General features: G+C 35.6%; 1 long non-coding RNA gene across 2 annotated transcripts in view; it reads left to right on the top strand.

Annotated features, from left to right (window-relative positions):
• The first annotated feature begins 455 nt into the window (after positions 1 to 455).
• LOC138402661 (uncharacterized) overlaps positions 456 to 25,797 on the top strand; it is a 53,988-nt gene continuing 28,646 nt past the window's right edge. The window contains exon 1 of one of the 2 annotated variants that reach the window (XR_011237016.1): positions 456 to 921. This is a non-coding gene — a long non-coding RNA (uncharacterized lncRNA). Of the gene's footprint in view, positions 922 to 23,465; positions 23,601 to 25,797 lie in introns of those variants that run through there. The other variant, XR_011237017.1, reaches the window with a different exon arrangement.

Raw genomic sequence — 25,797 nt, forward strand, 5'->3', positions numbered from 1 at the left:
CGATGTACCAACTAAATGGAAAAACTTTTATTCCCATACAAGCGCGATATTAGGTGCATTTTCATATTTTTCGCCTGTGGACGCGACGAGTTTTTTTATGTTTATGCCCTCGTAAAGTTACTGGTCGTTATAGTTTATGTGACATTGTTGCCTATGTGTTTACGTGCCTAATATAAAACTGTTCAATGTAACGATCGCTAACTGATTGTTTATGAGCCACCCATTGCAATATTTTGATAACAAAAAATTGCATTGTGCGCGAGGATCGCAATCAAGTGCAGGTCTATTCTATTACCTTGTGAAAAAATTTCCTATAAACCAATATACCTTGTAAAATTTTCTACCTACTATAACTACTTATTTGTGTGAAAACCTTGTTTATTCCTTATGTTTATAATGTAAAAAAATAGTGAACGATACGAACGAAGCGAACGAGTTTTAAAGGTATATACCTACGACATATCCACTTCAACATCAAATCATGATCGCTATCGCAACAGTCTCATTTGATTATGAACAACTGGTGTTACTCATTTCAATTAGTGTTACTCGTTAGGGTACGATATATGAAGAGCTCTTTTATTGACCCCTACACAATCAGCCCACCATTGAACATGCCAACAAAGTGACAAGGAGAGACCCCCTGAGATTACAGTTCCCATTGACGCGATGGAAACCGCTATCTCGATGGCATTTAAACACAAACACGGTTTTAATCAATACATCAAACACAACTTGGCCGCTACAGCAATAATAATTAAAAGCGAATCATTATATGGAATATTTGCAGAGGACCAAAGGGGCCCCATCTCCCCGCCCGCGGCGATGCCTCTATTGCATAACTAAGACATAGTTATAATCCTACGCCCTTCTGTAATCCTGGTCCAGATGATGATTGAGTCCCATTTCAGTTTACAAAAGGTAATCCTTAAAGGAACTATTGGGGAACTTTGGCCCTTTGAAAGGTTGTTAGTGTTTACGATGTAAATTTTGCCGGTAATATCATAAACCTCTTTGATTGGGATATGTTCAGTGTTTTTGGGCAAGAACTTTGTTTGTATAAGGCTAAGGCCTCAATAGTCAATACTAGCTACCTCTGTAATATATAGACTAGTATTTGTCTGGTGCTTGCTAGCCTATAGTATCTATAGGCTTTCTATTCGGAAAGTCCGGCGTTTGGTCCAAGGCACGTACCTCTAATTTTTCGTGATATATTGTGTTTTAAACAATTAAATATATTCTAGCTTCAATGGTGAAGGAAACCATCGTGAGGAAACCTGCATGCCTATGAGAAAAAAGGTGTCTCTCGAAATCTTCGCCAGCTTGGAAGACGTGAGCCTTAAAACATTGTCATTCTGAGGAGAGCCGTGCTCAGTAATGGGCTGGTGATGAGTTTATAACGATTTTATTGTAGGTATGTAAAAGCAAGCGTTACTTTGCGGAAGTCCATGATATAGGTACAAGGAACCAATAGCTTGATTCGTTATGGTCCGCTGAAAAAACGAATCTGTATGGTGCAACATGCAGCATACAATATCCACCGCCCGCCCTCCCACTGCTAAACGTGTAGGAAAAGCCAGCTACCAAGCAAGCAATACGCACCACCACCACGCGGCACCACACAAATTGGAAAACACATACTCAACGCACGTCTCGACCCGACACCGGAGCATTCTCAGACCTCAGGAGATGTACACCTTACAATGCGCAATTGTATTTTCCATCAACAAAGCGTTGCAGCCTTTGATAGAGTGCGTTTTTGTTCAGCCGAAAGGGTAAATATTAATTTACAAAGTAATTCCATTTCAAATGAATCCCCATACAATATCCATAAACCGGCGAAAAGTTGAAAAGTACTTTTAATATATTCATTCACATTCTTCATTAGTACCTTCATCATCCCTTATTTTATCAAAACTCGTATTGTTTCCCGTATCTGTTTTCGTAGGCTCCGTGTTTCCGACGTCATAATACAGCCTCTTGAGATATAAAGGAACATTTCATTGCGTACGCGAAAGGGTTATTCACAAATGCTCTTTTTCAAAATACTTTCGGCAGGCATATGGCGTGTAATGAACCCCCACTGTTCTTAACAAGCAGCCATTGAGCTACAGATCATAGAGCGAGCATATCTCATACTGCAGGTTTCAGAAAAATGTCGCAGAAAAATATACTGTGTTGTTATGTATAAAGAAATAATTACAATTTACAATACGATATGAGTCTGTCGGGGGTTCTCTGTTCAATCCCTGGCATGCTCCTCTAATTTTTCAGAATTATATAAAAAGTTAGTTTTACTATAAGCAAAACCTGAAATTAGTTTGATCAGAATAATTAGTAACAGATCAAATGCAATCATTTTTACTTTGTGTTATATTTTGAACAAAAAATACTTTAAAATCCTACAAGTTTTTATACCTAGTTGAATGACCGCAACAGGACACCTAGGAATCATGTCACATAAAAATCGATCAAATGTGAGATGGATTTGCACAGGACGGGTTCCGTAACATCGTACAAGAAATAACACTTTTTATTTGTTCTTAATTTTCATGGCGGGAAATTTTTAGTATTTGTTCATTCATTCTGTTAAAAATTTCAACTCTCTACCTATTTATGGTTCATGAAATACAGCCTGCTGACAGACGGACAGACAGACGGACGAACGGACGGACTGACGGACGGACTGCTTCGGGTTCCTAAAAAGATGAATAATATTATTGAGAAATAAAGTAATGCAAGACAAGACTGATCGTCTCGATCACCAGTCATAGACATTACCACCTCTAGTATCTATAGCAACTCTCTGCAAGCAGGACTATATAATACCGAGTAATTATTGCGATATTTGCATTTCTGGTGGCCGATTACTTTTGTCTGTTTATTGAAACACTAATAGTTATATTTTCATTTTGTCTGTGTAAAACTACAGAATAATAATATATGACTTGATTTCTCAGAAATAATCAAAAAGTATTTTCAGAAACACTATCCATATTATTATTTATTCATTGATTAATTCACGTAGGTAAGCATATAGATTCGTTATAATTATACGTATTAGTAGTAGGATTCTTTGGTGAACTTTGGTGGCATTGGAAGACGCAATTCCTAGTAGAAATAGAAATATTTTTATTCAAATAAACTTTTACGCTTTTAGCTGAAGTGGCAGTGGGCAGGTCATGCCTGTCGTAGAGGCGATGGCCGTTGGAGCCGGAAAGTCCTTGAGTGGAGACCGCGTTTAAGCAAGCGTAGTGTGGGACGCCCTCCAGCACGATGGACCGACGATATAAAGAGGCTGGCGGGAAGTGGCTGGATGAGGAAGGCTGAGGACCGGGTGTGGTGGCGCTCTTTAGGGAAGCCCTATATCCAACAGCGGACGTCCACAGGCTGATGATGATGATGATGATGATGATGAGTGAGTGATGACTTTTACGAGTTGAACCGTCAAATGGATCTTCCATTGCACTGTTTCGGAATACCTTTCATACCTTGAGAAGAACCAGCAAGAAACTCGGCGGAGTCTATGAAGTATGACACTAGTCAGTGTAAAGTATCTGGTCTCTGTATATTTTTCCATTAAAATATTTTTGATAATTCTCGCTATTCTAAGAACAGAAAACTTCTTCGCAAACACATTCAAGCTATTCTTAAAGAACTAGTAGATTGTTATGGCGCTATTCACGTTAGAGCATTCTAAGTGGTGTCTGAGTTTCTCCTTTATTCTTATGGCTTATAATATTTTGTTTTCATCCCAATATGGTGAAATTGCAGTTTATTCCTGAGGGATATTAAGCCGCCCGCCGCGCTTCTACATACTTCTCCATACGAAATTGCCCGTTTCCTGTTTACCGTGTGCTTAACTCCTTTTTATACGTTTATGTTACGAATAAACAACTTTTTTTAGAGAGATGTTGTTGTGTATGAAATGTTTCTATATAGAATAATATGTTTATCTTATAGTATGTATATAAATCATTGACTCCCATGTAACTAATTAGATGGGTCATTTCGAACTAGCTATTCATGTGGTAATAATAATATAATATATATATAATGTTATTTTATTCTTGAGTGGATTCGGGGAATGAAACCAAGACTTAATTGCGTTTCTATACAACTACAGAAACAACATTTAAAGCCTTTATTTACGGTTTTAACAATTAATCTTTTCTAATTATAAACACAAAATATCCGTTTACTTCAAAACACCGACAAAACTTCAGATTCAATTGACATAACTGTCAGTAGTGACATTTGACAAGCTAAGTCCACAGACTTCAGGATATGTCTTTTATGCACCAAAGACAAAGTAATAAATTAAAGAAAAGCACTGAATAGGTGTCCATGGGTAAAGTGGTTTTCTTTACATCTCCACCCCCGTCAGAGTAACAATTGCATGTGATAACGTATGTAATTGTTCAGTTATTATCAAACACTGGAGACAGTTTTGTAATGTGGTAAAGATTTGATTCAGCTTTCTTGCGTCCGGTATCAACTTCATAGATTGAATTTGAAATTTTCTTCAGAATAGTGTATGGCCCAATCCTCAATTCATCCATTTTCTTCCTATTTAGCCGATTTCCGTTTTCCACATAAACTCTGTCTCCCACATCCAATTTATATTCTTCTCTATGACGGTCGAATATTTTTTTATTATAATTGTGAGATTTTATTGTGTTCTCCAAAGCTAGTTGTCTATCTCTTTCCAGATCTTCTTTTGTACATCTTGATTTTAATTCAAGTGGTAGAATGTTTACATTTTCGCCTTCTAAGAGGTATTTTGGAGCAAATTTTGTAACTGTATGTTCTGTTTCGTTATATTTTTCTACACATTTTTGTGCAATAGTAGTCCATGCTATTTTTTTCTCACTTTCATTTATTTTGCATCTTATCTTATTGACTAAAGTTTGATTTAGCCTTTCATTAAGTCTATTAGAAAATGGTGAATCCACAGCAGTGAAAATCATTGTTATGCTTTCGTTCTTCAGGAATTCTTTAAATTCTTTGGAGTTTATACCAGGATATTGGTCCGTTAATACCATATCTATATTATAGCTTTGTGTCACATTTTTTATTAGCTTAATAAAATCTGTGGAGCTTTGGTTTCTTGATGTGAATATATAGGCATACCTTGTGAAATGATCGACCAGAAGGTGCAAGTATTTTTTTGTTGACCGTGATCCTCCAAAGCCTCCAATTGTATCAATAGAGACAATTTCAAACGGACGTGTTGCTGGACCTAAATGTGACATTAAGCCATATTTTGACTTCCTCCTTGATTTGTTTTTTATACAAATTTCACATTCATCACAAATTTGTTTAATGCTTGCGATGATATTCTTTGCTGTGTAAAATGGTGTTATTTTACTTATCATCTGAGTCCTCCCAATGTGGCAATAAGTGTCATGGACGTCTTTTATTAGAGTTTTGCTAAGTTCTTCTGATAGTATGATTTTTTTCCTTCTTCTATTGTTTTTGTAATAAATTCCATTTTCAAATACAAGTTTTTCTTTTTGTGGATCTAGATTTGAGTGTTGGTCATTTTTTATATCTTCTAGGGTTATTAAATTTACTACTTTTAAAAAATCTTCATTGTTATCGTTGGGTTCTAGAACTGGGTTTCTGCTTAAACAGTCTGCTTCTTGGTTTGATTTTCCTGGATTATATTTAATTTTAAAATTATATTGGGATAAATAATACATCAAATCCCCTAGTTCTTCGTCAGTTCTAGCCTTAATGTTCATATTTTCTAACGGTTTATGATCAGAGTATACTGTAAATTCTTTTCCCATAAGCCAGTGCTGCCAATATTTCACAGCTTCTTTTATTGCTAGGCATTCTAGATATATTGCTTTCTTAGTTTTTTGAGTTTCAGTAAATTTTTTTGAAAAGTAAGCAACTGGCTTAATATCGCCGTTTTTATCTTCTTGTTTTAACACCGCTCCCACACCTTTGATACTAGCATCCGTGTAAATCTTTATCGGTTTTTCAGGGTTAAAGATATTAAGAATTGGTTCTGAACATAGTAATGCTTTTATTTTATCAAATGATTCTTGACATTCTGCAGACCATATAAATTTCACATCTTTTCGTAGTAAATTGTGTAACGGATCTAGGATAATCGCACTGTGTGGTACGAATTTATGATGAAAATTTACTTTTCCTAGGAATTGTCGTATATTTTTCCTTGTTTTTGGTATTGGAAAGTTCTTCACAGCGGTCAAATAATCTTTCAGAGGTCTGATTGAATTGTTTTCAATTATATGACCTAAATATTTGGCATAATTATTTGCAAAAGAACATTTAGAAAATTTTAGTCTAAAACCTTATGTTAGTATTGCTTCCATTAGTCTTGATAGATGTAATAAATGATCTTTGAAAGTTTTTGAAAAAATTAAGATATCATCTATAAAATTTACCGCAAAATTAGAGAGTTCATATTTTCTAATAATGTTTCCCAATATTCTTTGGAAAATAGCTGGTGCCGTCTTTAGGCCAAATGGGAGACAAGTCCATTGAAAATGGCCCTCCTGTGTTACAAATGCAGTCTTGTATCTATCTTGAATTTTCAAAGGAATTGACCAAAATGCTGAATTTATGTCCAAAGTAGAAAAATAGTTACAGTTTACAGTTTTTGACATTAAATCCTCTATCAAAGGAAAAGGTTGAGATTGAGGGACTACAATTTTGTTCAGTTCTCTGAAATCTATACACAATCTTGTTCTTTTTTCATCTTCTTTTTTATATGCCAGAGTAACTGGAGCAGCAAACGGGCTATACGAATCCTCAATCAATTTTTTTTTTAATAGTTTTGCTATTTGATTTTCTATTTCTTTTCTATCTTCAGGTGTGCATCTGTATGGACGTTTGCAGCAATACTTATCTACCATTAAGTCAATATGAGCTTCATAATCTCTTACAGTACCTATATCATATTTATCTTTAGCAAAAACCGATTTGTATTTTTCTATTAGCTTATCAATTTCTGATTGTTGGTATAAATCTAGATGGTTTACTAAGATTTCAAATCCATCAAAGTTTATATGTTCATTGAAATTTATTTCACATTTATTTGTGTGTCTAGTTTCTTGCTTTAATACATCTGAGTGTAAAAACAAACCTTCTTCATTTTTGTCACCTAGTACATCAGGAATTTTGACATTTGTTATCTTTGATGTATCAGTTTTTGAGTAGTTATCGTTTTTCGTATCCTTTTCATTTGAAGTTACGTTCTTTTCTTTTGGATTGTTACATTGTATAATCTCTAATTTTTCATTTTGTGTTAAGTTGAAATTTTTTATGCAATCCAAACCAATTAGAAAATCATAGTTAAAATTTTCATTATCGACTACAAAAACATCCATATTTCTTTCAATATTGTAGATTTTTATTTTTAGTGTTACCATCCCTTTTGTTTTCTTCTCACCATTAATAGTCTTCAAGTTTACTTTTTGTATACTATCTGTATTTTCGTTTGGATATATCTTTAATAATCTTGCATTTATTAATGATACATTTGAACCCGAGTCATAAATTCCGGAAACATTTAAAGTATCATTTAATAGTAACTTGACTTTTATTAATGGTGGCACCTCTAGTTTTTTGGATTTTCCTCGTTCAGTTCAATTTCCAATTCTGAGTTATTTACTGTTTTTACAACTGCATTTTTGTTTTTCCCTTTAAACCAGCAATTTTCCTCAGGATGATAACGTTTCCCTTTTTTTTCGCGGACACAGATTTGACATGGTTTTTTTTCTTCATTTTTTTTGGATTTTGTATCAGGATATATAGAACTTTTTTTATCATATTTATTTTTTCCAACTAAATGTTCCAATCTTCCTAATTCATTGTAGAGATCTTCGGTTCCTTGTAAAGTTTCTCTGTCAATTTTATCAGCTACATAATTAGGCAAACCGAATGCTATAAGGTCTATGAGTGTCCCAGTATCAATTGATTTTCTTACTTCCAGTAACAATTTTTCTTTTTTTAAGGCATACTCAAGTAACAAGCCTGTCTGATATTTGAAAGCTAGAGCATATCGACTGGGTGACCATCCTTTGTTTTTAAACGTTTCACAAAAATTTTCCTCCCATTTGCTCCATTCTGATTCCACCGTAAGTTTTATTATCATGCAACTGTACCAGTCTACACTAGAGTATTCCAAAAAAATTTTTAGAATTTCAATTTTCTTTCTATCTTCGTTGATCTGGAAACGTTCACATTCTTTATTAAAATCTTTAATCCATTGGTCAGCATTTGAGTTTCTGCCGGTGAATTTCTCAATTGTAAAGTCCTTTGCAATTTTCCCCAAACTCTGAGTTTCTGATTTGATTGGTTTTTCTTCCAGCAATTTCTCTAATAGTTTTTCCAACGTTCCACTTGAGCCACTAGGTATAGATTCAGGACTATTTGTTTTTTCTATAATCTCTTCTAAGTAAAAATCATTAAACTGTAAGTTTTGTTCTTCATCCAAATATACTTTTGATATATCATCTGTCAAGGTTATCCATATTTTCCTTGTTTGATGTCTTTTAAGCAATGATTTTCTTACCTTGGCATAGTTGGAAGTGTTTGTAATTACTTGGTGCAAATTTGCAGGTTGAAGCTCGGCAGGTATTCCAAATATCTGTCCTGTAGGTGTAGCTATCGAGGTTATACAGATGGTATTTGATTTTCCATCCGCTGCTGGTTTCACAACAAAATCAAACCGCAACCGTTCCATGTTTAGTGAAATATATGCAGAAAATGTTGTTTTATAATGTTATTTTATTCTTGAGTGGATTCGGGGAATGAAACCAAGACTTAATTGCGTTTCTATACAACTACAGAAACAACATTTAAAGCCTTTATTTACGGTTTTAACAATTAATCTTTTCTAATTATAAACACAAAATATCCGTTTACTTCAAAACACCGACAAAACTTCAGATTCAATTGACATAACTGTCAGTAGTGACATTTGACAAGCTAAGTCCACAGACTTCAGGATATGTCTTTTATGCACCAAAGACAAAGTAATAAATTAAAGAAAAGCACTGAATAGGTGTCCATGGGTAAAGTGGTTTTCTTTACATATATATATATATAATAATATAATATAATAATAATATAATAATATAATAAATAATAACGAGGAAATCCGTAGAAGAACCAGAGTGACCGATATAGCCCAACGAATTAGCCAGCTGAAGTGGCAGTGGGCAGGCCACGTCTGCCGCAGAATCGATGGCCGATGGGGCAGACGTGTTCTGGAGTGGAGACCGCGTATCAGCAAGCGCAGTGTGGGACGACCTCCAACCCGCTGGACTGACGACCTTAGCTATAGCGGGAAGTGGGTGGATGAGGAAGGCGGAGGATCGTGTGTGGTGGCGTGCTCTTGGGAAGGCCTATGTCCAGCAGTGGACGCAAATAGGCTGATTGATTGATTTGATTCATGTGGTATCATGTTCTATAGCGAGGTTTAGACTAGCAAGAACTTTTTGCAAAGTACTTGCAGAATTGTTTACACTACGAGCAATATTGTACATGTACATACATATTTTGTGACTTGCGGCAAGTCCAGCAAGTTACTATTAAGTATAATAATATGATATTTTTTTAAAGAATAGTAGCTATGTTAAATGACTAATATTCCCCTTTTCTCTCCAACTAAGCGTCAGGCTTGTGCTAGGAGTAGGTACGACAATAGTGCAACGGGCAGGGTTTGAACCGTCGACCTTTCGGTTTTCAGTCCACTCCTTTACCGGTTGAGCTATTGAGGCTCTAAATTTGGGTCGTAGAAGGTACAATATGCTATATTACGTGCATAAAATGATATCTTGGAGCGGATGTCAGGCTATCGCCTAATTAGTCGGCCGACTACGCGCAATGCATGTTAACGAGTGACATTTGCATTCGCAATGCCTCTGCCTTCTCTGCGTTGTTTAGGGCGCAATTACATTCAGTCATTTCCTAATAGTGTTTTATAGTTGAAATCGCACGGCTTCGCAAGCCTGACTTAAATGTTGGTATATGAAACCTCCGAACGATACTCTATTTAGTAGTGAAAATATGAATAAAGCTCATTGATATTAGCGCGATAAAAACTTATGCATTTGATGCGATGATTCGTAATATTTGGAGTCCTAACATTGGAGTAGTGGATAAAATGCATCACAACACATCTGTCAACTACAATTATTAAATTACTGAATAATATGATATCTGAGTAAGTACGAAATCTAAATTCTTGTGCCTAGAGACTAGATATATTTTGCAATAGGTAGGTACGCGCAAGTCATAAAATTATAAGAGATAAGAGAGAATGGAGACCGTGTACAAGTAAGCGTAGTGTGGAGCGTCCTCCAGCACGATGGAATGACGATATAAAGAGGCTAGCGGGATGAGGAAGGCTGAAGACCGGGTGTGGTGACACTAACTAGGCCTACGCACATGAAGTACTCAAACAAATGCCCAACAGTGGACCTCTTACTAAACATTATAAAATAAGAATAAAAAATATAATTATTATTTATGATACAACTGGGATCGTGCAATGTAAACACGACGCTGCAAAAGGGTGGTAGCTGTCAAAATCACCACGTGATCGTTACACCAGCAGGGCGATTGTCTAAAACCTGCATCAATCATTATTACAATCTCAATTGTTCTGATTGGCTGAATTTGTGCGATTCTTGTTGCAACAATGCATTGTAGCCAATAGTGAGCGAGCATTAACCAATCAGAGATGATTGCGATCGTGACACTGTAGCTGTCATTCTCCCGCAATCGCGCAGCCGGGAATGAGTCGGAAAATGAGCGCTCACGGATAATTGGCGTCCGGAATGAATTTGTGATTCCGTAACGCGATATTTTGATGAGCTGCCCTGACGTTGACGTTGTTACGGAATATTTGATCAGGACTTCTTGTGTGTTATGTATACTATGACCGTATTAATTAAATATACATACCTACCTAGCTTTCCTGATATTAGATTATGAAAATATTATTATCAAATATATTATTCACTAGTAGACTATAAGTCCCGCAAATTTCTAATGCACGTGGTCGCCATTTTAGTGACGTCTGCACTAGACTGAAGTTTCGAGCTGATGGTATATTTTTATTTCGGCTGACGTCATTTCAATGTTAATGAGACATGGTTCCAGCGCAATAGCAATTTGCGGGACTTATACAATACTTTACTAAGGTGAATGACACTAACTCATTTCCAATTTTGTGACGCAGAGAATATCCAAGCATATCTCTCTCCATCGCCCGTTGAGTGACTCTGAAACACAATATATTGAAACATATTTTATATTCGTTTAGAAGTCGAGTGGTAGTTAGACGCAGTTAAATTAGTTCCTCAAGATTCTGAATTGGACGGAGCAAGTTCGCGCCCCTTCACTCTCTGAACCGGCGTCTGAAACGAGCATACATTAAAAGTTTACCGACAACATAATACGATAGAAAAAACCGTCGAATAAAATGAAAAATATACGAAAATTTCACGCAGATTAATGGTTTTGGCGCTTGTAATTTTATTAGCAGTGGTTTTTAATGAACTGGAACTTTTTCCGAGATATAGGTATACTTGTACTTGTATGTTTGTAAATTTTGTATTTGTTGAAAATAAGTACTTATTTGTAAATGACGGAGGAGGAAAAGTGGGGCCTCTGAATACAGGTTTTGCAAACTTACTTCAGGGTCCCCGATACAATTTGTAAAAAGACCTATTGTAAGATCAAATAAATAATTTAATCATTGGCGGAAACTTGTTAAAAAAATTATTCCACTAAAAGTTAGCCCTGGACTGCAGTCTCACTATGTTGTAAATGATGAGGCGGTATAAGATAGTAGCGGCCTAACTTGAGAGGGGTATGACATTTTTTTTATTAAACCCCTTATCGGTTTCTATACGGCAACGTACCGGAACGCTAAATCACTTGACGGCAAAGCTTTGAATTTTTAATAAGGTGATCAGTTTTTTACAAATTTAATTCGTAAATGAAATAAAATAATCCTTACTAATATATTATACGTATTAAAAATGCAAAAGTTTTGTATCTTTCTGCCTGTCTGTTAACCGATTTTTGTACGACGGGATTGTTAAAGACCTAAATCCACCCCGATGAAGCTGTGATAGCCCAGTGGTTAAGACGTACGTCTCTTAACCTGAGGTCGGGGGTTCGATCCCGGGCACGCACCTCTAACTTATCGGAGTTATATGCGTAAGTAAATATCACGTGCTTTAACGGTTCACCGTTCATCGTTTTCTTCAGGAAAACATCGTAAGAAAACAGCATGCCTGAGAGTTCTCCATAATAGTCTCAAAAGGTGTGTGAAGTCTGCCAATCCGCACTTGGCTAGCGTGGTAGACTATGGCCAAAACCCTTTCTTTGAAACCCAATTTCTGAGGGAAGACCCGTGCTCTCCAGTAAGCCGGTCATGGGTTGATCATGATGATAATGATTCTGCGAGAGAACTCACGGGTATGCTAGTAATACATCAGGAAAATGCGAGGCTTTAGCATAACATATTTGGCAGTATATGTAAATTTATTAATTCCATCGAAGCGGTAAGGGCACTCCAACCAATATTGCCTATTTGAACTATTTCAAAGTAATTGCTTTACATGCTCTGTTATATTATAAGACTGCCTTTCCACGAGAGATGTGCTACGTTATTAAGCTACGAATGTGTCATACCCACTACTAGGATCGCTTGATTTTCATAGCATAGCACAATTTAGGCTCGGGTGGAAAAGGCACAAGGAAGACAGCCATCAGAGGAGAATGAAGATGCATTGTTTAGCATGCCACCAGCACTGCAGTGACGGCCACGACCGCTCTGTCAAGAGTGTAACGCCAAAGAAGAAGAAGTGGAAAACGGTTCAACGAAACTAAAAAAAAATCACACTAGTTGAAACAAGGGATGTGAGCTAAGGATGCAAGTTAAGGATGCGAGCTAGGAATGTGCGAGTGGTGTAGCAATGGGAACTACGGAGCAAACTTTAGCTCACATCGTGCATCTTTCTCGCACATCTACCTCTTCCAAAGCACATTTTTATTGCACATCCTATCCACACCACTACACTACTTAGCTTTAATGGAATTGGCTTGGAATTGGATACATAGTTTCATAGTTTAGCTTCAACCTCGCTCACCGCTTAGCTGCATCGCACATCTCCGGTGGAAAGGCAGCCTAATAACCAAGCCAATACCTAATCTACATTCTCAAATAGAGTATAATAGCTATTCGCAACAGTAAACCGACCAATTTTGGATGGTCTTTGTTTATAACATTAATACTCACTAATCTTCACTTACATGTATGGGGGAGAAGATCTGAGAATGTTCATGTTATTCTGGTGAGTTTGTAGTGCTGCGTACTTGTCAGTTAGCATAAGTAATTAAGTTACGTAGAAATGAAGGGGTCTCATGCTATCTCGAACAGATAATAACTTTATGTACCAATTGGTTTTGCTATTGCCATTTAACCTAAATGTTATAGAAATTAATAAGTACCTATTTTAATAGTTACTTACCCCAAGTCGATGCTACGAGACTATTTTATTCGCAGTCTTGAATACCTAACAAAACACCTATAGCATTTACCACTTTATGAAGTCTAATAGACAGAAAACCTCTGGAAGCGAAAATCTAAATTGTTCGCTTGACTGTATACAAGAAAATCTTTCGGTTGATTTAGTTTAGCATCCAAACTATTGCTATGTTCATATTAAATACAACTTTACATAAAAACTCTTAATTATACACAACATAATTCTATAATAATTGACGTTCATCTGTCCCTATTATGTGTCCACAAGAGCATCAGAATAACAAATACCTTTACAAAAGCTATAAAACTGTTTAAAATGGTATTTATGTCATGTACTTAAAGCTCAAGCATATTCTCTGATGGTAGTCGTCTATAGTTCTAATAACACAGTACAAAGCTTCTACAAATTGAAAAGTTAATACTTACCCATTGAATATCTTTTTTAATAATCTATTGTAAACACTCTCCTTAAATATAAAGGCGCTCAAACGAACCCAAGATTTGCATGTAATTATCATTTTTGATTCGCTCTTCTTTTGTGTAAATACTCCCTTGAAAGGAAACAGCGTAAATGACATAATGTGGCTAAAGATACGCTGAATTATTTATATGATAATACGCTCGACGGTACCTCTTCGCCTCTTCATTTTAAGGCCGAGTCAAAAAAAATAAGTGGCGGCTGTGTGACGCTACGCAGCTTCTACCTGAATCCTAGGAAATGTTCTATATCTCAAGTAGAGATGGAACATTTCACAGGTAGCATATGAAAAATCACGTGAAAAGCCTTTGCGTAACATATTGAATCATTACTTAATAAAGTATCAGCGCTATCGATTTTGTTTATAATTCCTAGTTAAATAATGTAACAATCGAATGCAAATGCAAAAATTGAAAAGTCATTTATTATAAAAAATCACATGTAAAATTACCGTAAAAAAAGAAATTAGTTCAAAAATTAAAAATTGGCAAATCGGTCATTTAGTACAATAAAGTATGAAATCAACTTACGGGTTTAAGAAGATTTCCGCTCAGTTAATGTCAACTTGAAAAGTTTGCATTGGAGACAGGCGCGGCTGTTTGACTTGCTTCATACAATCCCTTGTATTACAAATCATACACGTTGAGCGCGCGGCCCAGTAGCCCGAGTACAGTGACTTTTTTTCGCAGCGTTTTTATAGACAAATGCAAAAGGTGCAAGTAAGATTTTTTGCACTGATTTTTCTCGTGCTGCGTTCCATGCAGTTGCCGCGCCACCGCTGTATTCACGCGTTGTGTGTGCTTCAATCTTTAGAGTTGAATTACGCACCAATGAGTATTACTTTTGGGGATTTTTGTTGCTTAAATAAATTATTACATTTGACTAAGAACAGCTTTTAATGAATTTTGAACGGAGCGTAATACGATTTCCTATTTCATTTTGTTGCTTTTAACATGAAAGAGAATTTAAGGGTAAGTCTATGACGTCAATACTTTATCTTTGTAGGTATTATGTCGGTCGTAATATGTATTGTATGTCAAAATGGATACTATAGTATGCGACAGGTCGAGATGGCAATCGGGGTATGAGGCGGGGGGGACACCCCACACCCGTACGTCACCCGCGCCATCCCGCACCATTATGTCCACGATTATCTCGAAGATCAACGAACTGAATTTGATAACTTTTTTAAATATAGTTTTTATTTAAGCTAATATCTCTAAGTAATCGGAAAAGGTGACTGACTGACTGGCTGACTGACTGACTGACTGATCTATCAACGCACAGCTCCAAACTACTGAACGGATCAGGCTGAAATTTGGCATGCGGATAGCTTTTATGACGTAGGCATCCGCTAAGAAAGGATTTTTGAAACTTAACCCCTAAAGGGGTGAAATAGGGGTTTGTGTGTAGTCCACACGGACGAAGTCGCGAGCATAAGCTAGTAGATTTATAAAATAAACTCACAATTTGAAAAATTAGCAATTGTTGAGTTATACGCTGGTAATTAGAACTAATCATATCATACCAAAAATTGTATTCTAAAATGCTACTACATAAGTTCACATCACAAACATTGCACGCAGATAATATCATGTTAGCCAAAAACATTTTTTCGAATGCCAATTTATTATTTGGTAACAGAAAAAAAAAAATTGTGTTAGTAAATATACCTACTTAAAACTCTAAATATGGCTTTAGATAATATTTTTTTTTAACTTTCTAAGAAGCTATCACGTGCAGCGAGCGAGGGGTTTTACGCGAAAACCAATTTCGTCTTGATTTCAACGCTACACCGTTTCTGAACAAATAATTTTCATGTCAAACACAATATCGAATCGTTACAATAACTCGTGAGTATAGAAACGTCAAACTTGATTTTTAGCAATTCTTAAATTTTCCCCCAAATCTTGCCGAAATAATTTGTTTGCATAATCGTAAGTTTGCACGGTTTGCAACAAAAAAAAAACAAAAAAAAATTGACTTCAACTTTTTTATTTCACAATTTTTTGTGCATGCTATGCCTGGTTAAAGACTAACTGTTTAATAAGCTATTCCACTGAACGCGAGCAATTTACTTATCCATTGAGGAGAATCTGTTCTCCATCTCCGAAGACTTTCATCAAATCTTTACCAAACTAAAACGGGACTACGTCTGAAGTATGAAGCCTACCAAACAAAAAGAATTATCAAAATCGGTTCATATTTGGCGGAGGCATCGCGTAACAAACATTTTAAAAAACAGTCGAATTGAGAACCTCCTCTTTTTTTGACGTTGGTTAAAAACATTAAATATGACGTGAATGTTTTACAGCAACCTGTTTTGTTGACTTTGCGTTTACACTGCAAAAAATCGGATAAATTCATAGATGTAATTTCAAACAAATTCTATTCAACAAGTTATGTATGGTATCAATAATTTCACTATGGTTTTACAACCAACAAAAATGGTACTTACCTCCTTCGTAGGTATTTGAAGTTTAATTACCGATTGAGGAAAACTGTCTTACTGAAATAATTGTTTTCCCTTATTTCTCTTTGTTATGCCACGTAAAATGCCAAAATAACGTGATTTTAGATCAGTGAAATCCCTTAGAAGTCTGTGAACGTAAACGCAAAAACTCCGCACTAAAAATTCAAATCGCGCGCTCTTCGTTAGGACAGCCCTTACCTGCGCTGCATATGTTACACTATCCGTCCTGTCTACATTTTACACAGAACTACATTCGCTTTGTTTATTTGTTGCTTGACGACGGATAAATTGAGTTCCCTTTGATTTGCTGAGAGGAATTGTAAAAACACGGACAAATTGCATTACAAAAAAACAACAACAGAAAGAGCAAAATAACAAAACTTTTACTGTTTCTTAAAGTAAGATTCCGTAAACTATGGCGGTTTCGACATCAATGCACCTAGCATCATATGGAACTCAAGAAAAGCTAAAACTTGTTTGAAATAAAGTATAAAGACGTATTTATTCAAAATATAGCTTTTTGATTTTGTCACTGTTTTTGAAATGATCGTTTTAATTACATTAATTTAAAAAAAAACATGTCTTATTCATAGTAAAAAGTCAAATAAAAAGCAAAACTAGCCACCTAAATTATTAAGAAGTTAGTTTTCTATAAGTATTTTTAACAAAAGCATAATATTGTGTTCAGGTTTTATTTAATAAAATACTAACCTAATATGAAAAATTTTCATCTCTGAGAGAGCCATTCTCTAATATATTACAAGCAAAGCAAAAAGCTATCCTTGAGGACTTTATAGGGACAGAAAATTAGGGTTGGGTCTCATTTATATCATGAATATGTACCCATTTATCCCGATTAGGACTGGAACCTTGCGAGCTTAAATCTTACTAACGACTTTCAAGGACCATACGTCAAGTTTAACGAGAACACTAATTATCATTACTTGATAAAGCTTAATTAATTCGTAAATTTATTTCAAAAATCATAATATAATATGGCAAAATCCATACTTTACTTACTCTACTCTACTTACACAGGCTTTTTACCTAGTTTAGGGACAGTTGATTTTCTGTGTGTACCTTACTTTTAGAATAAATATCATTCAAATTCAGATGTAACTAGACCTATCTATGTTTTGCTCAATAAATGATTTATTTGTTTATTTAATTACTGTTATAAATGCGAAAGTGTGTCTGTCTGTCTGTCTGCTATTTGAGTTACTTAAAAATATTTTACTTAGTAGGTAGGTATATTTATTTACCTGCATTCATTTGCAAAATATTATCCAAAGTTAATAAATATTCCAAATATTTTAAAAATTAGAAAAACATAAATCTTGATTTTGGTTAAACACAATGGATGATTTAATAAGGTCGTTAATATCAAAATTATTAGCCGGAACGGTATACAAATGGGAGCCAAAACATTTGCCCTAACAACTATAATATTCATGCCCCAATTATCCAAATTTACAACGCAATGTGTTTATTAAATTAACTAACCTGAGATTGTGACCTCTGAAGTCTGTATACAGCTTTAATTTTCTACTGAAGTTTGAAAGTCCTGTGCTATTGTTAAATAATCGAATTATATTTTGTGTAATTAACATGAGTTAGACTATTGTTTGGACTTTTTGGGAAGAGTAGTTTTTACTCGCAACTTTACTTGTATAATTTTTCTAAATTACCTGTTATCTCCTAAAGCCACCATGAGCCAAACAAACATCCAGACAAACGTTCCTCCCAGTGTTGGGGACAATACGCAGAGAAACTTTCATCTTTTATAAAATAAGGGAGGTCTGGCACGCGCTGGCTCTTAGGCCATACGGGAGTGCCAACACCCTTTTTTCCATTTTTTGTCATTCATTTTACTAAAGTGAAACAAATCGTTTTGCAAATTATTTTTATCTGCACTTTTTACGGTCCAACAGTTCAACCGATTTTGATGGAATTTGGTACAGTGGGATATCCCCGGAACGGGCATATCACATAGGCTACTTTTTATCCTAAAAATCAAAGAGTTCTCCCACGAGATTTTTAAAAAATCCACGCGGACAAAGTCGCGGGCATCATCTAGTTTTGCTATAAATTACATTTAATAAACTCTTTTCACGTAGTTATTCTGCGAATATCTAAAACTAACATAGCATCCGATCACGAACGCATTACAAAATTCTATAAAAATAAATTTTTAATAACTCGTCTAGACCGAACATTCGCGGAGTTTTGCAAATGCTAAGTTTTTCAACGTTCACCCACGTTTTATTTCTTGTTTACTAAAAACGATCCAGTCTGTTTAAACTCAATCACATTCCCTACTATAAAGAGTAATAAAAACAAAAATAAATCATTCCTTTTAGAAAACTATATCTTGTATTGGATCCAGGTATATTGCAAAAACTTGAACAATATTACTACCTATCTATTGCAATAGATTTTTAGTAATAAGGAGGACAATGGCCAACATTGAAAATTTTGGAATAAAAAGTCTTGCACAGTTAATTTTAAGTCTAAAGAAATATAATATAAGATACCAGGTCAATATCGTTTAGACCACAGAGATATAAAATTTTCTTCTACATTGGTTTAGACGTGCCGCGCCGAATACGAAAAATACCAAAATTGAAAATGTGGCGATAATTTAAGATTACTTATACAAAATACCAAATAAGCATAATGCTATAATATCTATAATATCCAGTAATATGATAAAAGTCAAAATACCTGAGTAGGTAGCTATTAAAAATATTTACTTAAATATTTTTAATAGCCACCTACTCAGGTATAAATAACTTAGTAACTATACTTACCTATTTTATCTGTAAGAAGAAATAATGAAAATGGAACTTGTAAAGAACAGGAATATTGTAATACCACGGACATAATAAACAAAGAACGATGAACTTTTGAATGAACCTTTTGAGAAAACCGACTCATTGCAAAGTTCTGCGTAGTTGGACTCATTATTCCTCTAGAGTTCTAGACGGGTAAATATTTGCTAGACTAAGTTTTACCCGCGGTATTCCCTTCACGTTTTGTTTTGCTTAGCATTGGTTTTATTTGGAAACTAAGTTCAATTGAAAGAAATAATAGTTTAACACTAATACTAAAATCCGACTCCTCCTCCGAATCCTCTTTAAGATTAATAGGTACCTACCTATATCTTTAGAGAATCATTTGTACGAATATAAACGTAAAGTAGGTATTGAAAGAAAGTCAAGGCTACGTAATTAGGTGCTATCAACATCATCATCCCGGTTTTCTTCTCAGAACGAGATAGGTTTGACCAAAGTCTACCACACTGTCCAAGTGCGTAGTGGCAGACATACATTTTTGAGAACATTATGGTATATAGAGAACTCGCAGGCAGACTGCAGGTTGCTCACGATGCTTTGAAAGTGACATTTAATTGTATGGCACAGCCATTGATGTTGGGTGCCCCTTTCTATGGGCACAGTACATTGGAATGTGTCCAATACGTGACGTGAAATAATGTTTTAATCAATCGTTATCGTTAGTTAGAATTTTTATTATAACTGTACAATGCCAAATGAAGGTTCTTCCTAAACTGTAAGATGTTTCTTAATATATAAGGTACCTAAATAATTTATGCTATTCTACTATTAGATCACTGTATTATATAACACAAGTCTGCTAGTCTTTATTTCATCTGTCTGCACTATTCTTGACCCCGACGTGACGTGGCGCTTAAAACGCACATAACTCCGAAAAGAGGTACGTCCCCGGGATCGAACTCTGGACCCCCAACTAGGAGACCAACGCTTTAACCACTAGACTATGACCATTTACATTTGTTATAATTTATGTTTATAATGTTGTTGCTATAACTAACCCGAAACTTTCTTCTGCTAAAACTAGGTAAACTATAATGCATCAAAAGACTAATCCGAGTTAGTATAACTTGCCTTACAAAATTAAGGAGCATAGCAAACTTTGCAAGTATGTAATACAGTCTTAATTCAGTTGTCTTGTTACCATCAATCTTCTCAAATGGCCACGGTATTACAAAGTTATTTTCCCCTTCGCCCAAAGCCCAAGAGGTCACTTCCTCTTATAGTTAATTATAATAATTGGCGAAAGGGTCTTAACCGAGATGCAATATTGGAAGGCCACTTTGTTTCCGTACCCTTTCCGAATTATGCTCTCAGGTTGTTAGAGTTACTTGAGCTTATTATAATATCAATAGTTGTTACCTAATAAATTATTCTCTCGACCGAATTTTGGCCATAGCGGCCAACCTCCACGGAGATTAAACATCCGAGAGATATTATATTGCCAGTCTGAGCACAAACACAGGTGCACTTTCTATTCCATTACTCACATAGTCTGAAGGAACGGCAATTCGACACGACCGGAGGGAGATCAGGCGCAGTGGACACGGATTTTTTATGTGCTCTCCGAAGCACTAGAGGTGAAACACTGTCAACTTCGTAACTCCCGTCTAGTACTGAGATTTTCATGACGATGTTAATAAGACATGGTTCCAGCGCAATAGCAATTTGCGGGTATTATACTACTAGCTGACTTGCAACGGCTGCACCACGGTAATATTTAGATAATATTACCATGGCTGAACACAGGTAGGTAGGGAGGTAACACGCCCACTGATTTTTTGTCTTTGTCATTTGTATGGGAATACGTAAAAAAAAAAAAGATAACTTTTCTCCGTGGATAGAGTAGGTATAATAATAATATGTACCAATGAGTATAATAATATTGTATTAAGTGAGCGTTTCAAAAGAGCATTTGCTGTTGAAAACTTGAAGAAATCCAGGTAAATGATTAGGTACATTCGCGACGCGGCTTCTTAGCAACTATTATAGCACTGCCCGAAATAGCTTTTTATACAGTTTATATGCAAAATATGCAGCATTTATGATTTTTTTTAATCTTAAATTTCTCTTAGACGATACCTAAGATAGGTATTTTATCTTAAGGTAAGTACAGTAAATTATTTAAGCTTCGTAGTGAGGCACTAAGAAGTCACAAACAAATAAACAAACACCTATACACGTAGGTATAATACACATTATTAAGGAGTATAAATATTATTAAATGTTTGTTGATGCAGACTGCCGCACATAGGGTTGGCGGCAGCGCAGAAAAAAACTTATTTTACGATTTCCTTTGCGAAAAGTATCTTGCTATCGAACTGTTGGCTCGAGTAAAATCTGTTATTTATGGCACTTGTTACAAGTTTTTAGGAAAAAGCCTATAAATATGATGATATTATCACTTTGAGGGCGTTGGAAAGAAAATATATTAGCAAGTGGGCTATAACGTTTTCCTGTTTGTTTAAACGTAGTTTTCACAAGTATATTAAGGTATAGGCATAGAGAAGTTATGCAAAATTATATATATTTACTTGTTTTACATAATATTTCTATCGTATCGTATCGTAAATTTCAATGACCAGAATGTAGTAAGCAAGTAGCCCTTGACTGTCCTCAGATAGCAATCATCACCTCGTAGTGACGATTAACTTACAACGGCTAACTTACAACGGATAAACATGATAGTTTAATTGATCGAATTTCCTTTATCGGTTTGTATTGCTTTGGAAATCACACCTGGGACATCATAAGAAAATAGCGCCCACCACTTACTTATCGTCGTTCAAAGTAATGAAAGGCTAGGAATACCTTCAATTTCTTCACACCATGTAATAATGAAATTGATGCAAGCTATGTAACTTTTCATTCTATTTCTGCTTTAATAAAACTAGCTTTTCACAGCTACGCAAATCTAAACGTGCAAAACTTTAAAAGCTTTAAAAGGTGTTTATAAGCTTCAGTATCGGAGCTTGTATAATTTCTCAGCATTTCTATCTCGACAAGCAAATAGCCAGCTTTCAGGAGGCAAATTTTCCAAACGATATCTTCCCCGCCCTGAGTTGACACTGTACGTGTTACTTTTAACAAAGGGCCAATCCATGTGAAATGACATAGGCTGACAGCATCCAAACGATCGTCGAACATTATCACAAAATACCCTTAACTCGATTCGTTCATATAATATTCATGACGTGGCGCAATCTTTCAAAAATTGACACCTTTTTGCTGGGGAGACCCTTCGGGACGAACAAGTTTTTTGTATTCCAACCGGTGAATAAATTACGAATACACAATAGGTCTCGTGCTCTACGATTCCGCTTATTCTTGATGAGATGGACGATTAATAAATTAATGTATTGTGTCATGTCAATTTTATCACGAACTACTCAAGTCTATAATCTTTTTTGATATTTCCTATACCTTTATTACGTAACTAATTCACTACACCTACACACCTGTACACTAGCCACCACCCACGGCTTTGCTCTTAAAGGAATTAAAAAATCCAGCTGATTCCTTGTCTACATTATCCCTTGTCTACATTGCAAAATTTCAGCTTCCTAGGTCTAAGTATTGTTGGGCATAGATGAGCCAGTCAGAGGTTCCTTGAAAATTGAACTGAAAACTGAATTTTCAAAACACTGGTGTACATCACCTGCACCATATACCGATTTAATGGAAACTTTAAGAGCAACCCAAACATAAGTCACAGCCCAATCAAACATTAAAATACGCAAGCGAGTCCATTACATTAGAGTTATTGGTCAACACTGGAAATTTTTAGAGGGTTGACCTATGTACCTACACATTACTTAGTAATAAAGCTTTAAAACAAATAGCGTATTCCCGGGAGGGCGGGAGTGGAGAGGCGATCAAATAGGAGGTGAGGACCGTCCCACGTCACTCCCGACCGCGTAACTCGAGTTGATTGTTTGTACTACGGACATGGATTTTTCCACTTGATTGTCTGATTTGATTTACCCGAGAGCTTCTTAGACTGCCCATCGAATGGATTGCTTCAGTGTGTGTGTATATTTTTAAAATAAAAGATGATTTTTTTTATAAGTATTTAACCGACATATGTATTATATTTTATTTTGTTTCAGTTATATACTTCAAGACTAGACTAGTAGACATATTCTAAAGGTACTTAATTAAAATACGTCAGGAACACGTAGATACTTAAGGTGACGCAGTACGCCCGGCCGAACCTGTTTGCTTTTCACTTGACATTGTATGAGAAAGGTGAGAGGCACGATGATTTTCACCGAAATCAAGGGCTTAGGAAAAGTATTTTTGAGAAATAAACTACTGAGTTTATGTTTGCAAAGTATAGTTATTTCAACTAATGAATAAAAAAACTATGTCTCTAATGTTAAATTTCTTTAGAATTTTCATACCCCTAATCTTATTTATTTACGCCCAAAGTTGTCATAAATTTAGTGTTAAAATCGGAATCTTTTGAGCCTCGTAACTTTAAAATCAATTTTTTTTTCAATGTTTCATATATCAATAAACCTAGATAATGACGAGATGAATCGATATAATACTTAGTTTTGAGCGTAGTAATTACCCTCCTACGTTTGTATGAAGAAAGCAACGTCCTGAGCCTCCTTAAGCTTGTAAATTAAAAGTTTCAGAGGAAGGCATAGTAGGTAATATACTTATTAAATTACTCAAGAATATCAATCTGATACAAAGATAGGGTTAATGGGAGAGAAAGGAACTGGAAACATAGTCACAATATTTTGGATATAACCACATAAGATTCCACACATTCCTCATATTGTGCCTAAGTACATGGTGGGTGGAAAATATCATCCGTCAAACAATCAACAAACAATAAGCAAACAATACCGTATTTATATTCGGCTGTCAACTAGATCTTCCCTCGGAAGCGCTTCCTGACAATCTCGCGACGACAAGCGTTTCGAATCTCCACCATTGTCCACTTGTCATTAAGTTTTTGTCTTGTCTCCCCTTCACCAACTTAAGATTTGCGGCTTACTGGATAATAAATACAGACAACGGCAATGGCGAACAAATTGATGCCAAAAATAAAATAATTAAGGCCAAACTCCCAAACGAACACGTGAAAATGTTATCCTAGATGTTTTCGACCTACTGTAGATACGGCTAAAATGCCGATTTGCAAGTAATGATAATATCAAGCCTGATTAAAACCTGCATAATATGCCCAGGTTTCAATCATTGAAAACTACCAGACCCACTACGGCTTTACTTACTCGGTTTAATTTTTCTAGTGTGGTCTCACGTTATCTAGTGAAAATAGTGTGAAGATGTTTGATAAGTAGACTCTCCTGTGCAATTTTTTTTTTCATTTGTTATTTGTCTTTGAGGTTGCCTTTGAGTTATCTGACTCAAATTGCAAAGCTATTGCTATAAAAAATTGCTTTGATTTAACTTATCTTCTACAATATATTGAAACTCTTGAATATGAAACTAATTAACTTTGTCATGTAATGTAGGTATCATAAACTGCATCATCGTTTTCCATCATAATTTTAAACAGGTTTTTGGTCGTGTCGGATATTAAAATAAATTGTGTCCCCCAAACGTCATATCCGTGTGTTACGTTAAGCTAACGACGAAGCAACACTAACGACAAATGGAGGCAGATTGACGTCACATTTATTTCACTGGCATCCTGTTGGAGCGGAGATTTATTTATTGGTAACGAAACTAGGAAACATTATAATGGGACTTTATGGCGACCAACTTCCTTTTTTTTTTTTTTTTTTTTTTTTTTTTCCGTTCGGGGAGGAGGAAAATCCTCATGGATGCCTCCGGCATGCCCGACTCCAACACAATGGCCTACGGACTAAAAACCTCCTCCCCACCTCCGCTCTATCTTTCAGGTAAAACCTTTGCATTGCATCTGAAAGATGGCTGTCTTTACAGTTTAGGCTTTATCTTTTTCTGCCTATCCCATTCATCCGAGATTCTTCTTTTAATAATAGCACGCAACATTTCAGTGCATGCATTCCACTGTGATTCGCTTGAGAGCATACGAGGGACAAGATTTGTAGGCGTTATTGATTCGCCTTCTCCCTGGGCTTCTTTTCTTTTGTGCTCGAACTCCACACACTGAAATATTGCGTGCTCTGGCGTGTCTTCTGCACCGCAATACGAGCATGAGTCACTGGGCGCTTTCCCAATAGCATGGAGGTAGGTATTAAACACACCATGGCCACAAAGTGCTTGAGTTATAAACTTATCCACTTCTCCGTGTTTCCTTCCTATCCAGAGCTTTACGTTGGGGATAAGTTTTCTCGTCCACTGTCCTTTTCCTCCCTTTTCCCACTCCGTCTGCCACTCTTCCATTGTACGGTTTCGCTCTTCTTCTGGTGTCCTTTGGTCTTCACTGTTGTACATTCTTGTACGTTCCCTCGCCAATCTTTCGATAGGTATCAGGCCAGCT

This window comes from Maniola hyperantus, chromosome 8 (assembly GCF_902806685.2).
Source record: "Maniola hyperantus chromosome 8, iAphHyp1.2, whole genome shotgun sequence".
NCBI lineage: Eukaryota > Metazoa > Arthropoda > Insecta > Lepidoptera > Nymphalidae > Maniola > Maniola hyperantus.